Genomic DNA, 2,372 nt, shown 5'->3' with positions numbered 1-2,372 from the left:
GTCGCCTGTAGATGGCAGTATACAGCTCAAAAGTGTGGTTTCTTCACAAAGTTCAAAATAGATGAAATTGGGGTACATTCGGCTGCAAAAACGACTTATTGCGTAATAGTTGAAAAAATGTCACTTTGTATTATCAATGGCAACAGGTGTAAGGTACGCTGTGAAGGGGCGCCCTCACACATACAAATTGGTCACGCCGTGACAAATAAGAAATTTTGACTGAGAAATTTTGACTTTAGTGATGAATACTGCCATCTTCAGTTGACCTATCATTATAAATGCATAAATCAAAGTGTTGTGTGTTGTAAGAAATCTTGAATTTAAGTTTATAACGAAAGTATGGCACTTTTTATTAATTTTTGTATTAATATTTTCAGAAATATTGATTTTCATTTTTCAAAAACCACTCTAAATTACATGTTTGATGTTATGAAACGTAAAAGAGACGATTTGGTTTGGTCCTGGACACGTTATTATCGTTTACACACAAAAAAGTCGCATTTTTCAACTATTACGCAATAAGTCGTTTTTGCAGTCCAAACGGTCTCAATTTCGCCTTTTTTGAGCTTTGTGTAAAAATCGACTTTAAATGCAAATTAGTGATGAATACTGCCCTCTACAGTTGACCTATCATTATAAATGCATAAATCAAAGTGTTGTGTGTTGTAAGAAATCTTGAATTTAAGTTTATAACGAAAGTATGGCACTTTTTATTAATTTTTGTATTAATATTTTCAGAAATATTGATTTTAATTTTTCAAAAACCACTCTAAATTACATGTTTGATGTTATGAAACGTAAAAGAGACGATTTGGTTTGGTCCTGGACACGTTATTATCGTTTACACACGAAAAAGTCGCATTTTCAACTATTACGCAATAAGTCGTTTTTGCAGTCCAAACGGTCTCAATTTCGCCTTTTTTGAGCTTTGTGTAAAAAATCGACTTTAAATGCAAATTAGTAACGAATACTGCCCTCTACAGTTGACCTATCATTATAAATGCATAAATCAAAGTGTTGTGTGTTGTAAGAAATCTTGAATTTAAGTTTATAACGAAAGTATGGCACTTTTTATTAATTTTTGTATTAATATTTTCAGAAATATTGATTTTAATTTTTCAAAAACCACTCTAAATTACATGTTTGATGTTATGAAACGTAAAAGAGACGATTTGGTTTGGTCCTGGACACGTTATTATCGTTTACACACGAAAAAGTCGCATTTTTCAACTATTACGCAATAAGTCGTTTTTGCAGTCCAAACGGTCTCAATTTCGCCTTTTTTGAGCTTTGTGTAAAAATCGACTTTAAATGCAAATTAGTGATGAATACTGCCCTCTACAGTTGACCTATCATAATAAATGCATAAATCAAAGTGTTGTGTGTTGTAAGAAATCTTGAATTTAAGTTCATAACGAAAGTATGGCACTTTTTATTAATTTTTGTATTAATATTTTCAGAAATATTGATTTTAATTTTTCAAAAACCACTCTAAATTACATGTTTGATGTTATGAAACGTAAAAGAGACGATTTGGTTTGGTCCTGGAGACGTTATTATCGTTTACACACAAAAAAGTCGCATTTTTCAACTATTACGCAATAAGTCGTTTTTGCAGTCCAAACGGTCTCAATTTCGCCTTTTTTGAGCTTTGTGTAAAAATCGACTTTAAATGCAAATTAGTGATGAATACTGCCCTCTACAGTTGACCTATCATTATAAATGCATAAATCAAAGTGTTGTGTGTTGTAAGAAATCTTGAATTTAAGTTTATAACGAAAGTATGGCACTTTTTATTAATTTTTGTATTAATATTTTCAGAAATATTGATTTTCATTTTTCAAAAACCACTCTAAATTACATGTTTGATGTTATGAAACGTAAAAGAGACGATTTGGTTTGGTCCTGGACACGTTATTATCGTTTACACACAAAAAAGTCGCATTTTTCAACTATTACGCAATAAGTCGTTTTTGCAGTCCAAACGGTCTCAATTTCGCCTTTTTTGAGCTTTGTGTAAAAATTGACTTTAAATGCAAATTAATGATGAATACTGCCCTCTACAGTTGACCTATCATTATAAATGCATAAATCAAAGTGTTGTGTGTTGTAAGAAATCTTGAATTTAAGTTTATAACGAAAGTATGGCACTTTTTATTAATTTTTGTATTAATATTTTCAGAAATATTGATTTTCATTTTTCAAAAACCACTCTAAATTACATGTTTGATGTTATGAAACGTAAAAGAGACGATTTGGTTTGGTCCTGGAGACGTTATTATCGTTTACACACAAAAAAGTCGCATTTTCAACTATTACGCAATAAGTCGTTTTTGCAGTCCAAACGGTCTCAATTTCGCCTTTTTTGAGCT

Source organism: Glandiceps talaboti, chromosome 23, assembly GCF_964340395.1.
Source record: "Glandiceps talaboti chromosome 23, keGlaTala1.1, whole genome shotgun sequence".
Taxonomy (NCBI): domain Eukaryota; kingdom Metazoa; phylum Hemichordata; class Enteropneusta; family Spengelidae; genus Glandiceps; species Glandiceps talaboti.
The sequence above is the reverse complement of the archived record's forward strand: the minus strand, read 5'-3'. Positions refer to the sequence as shown.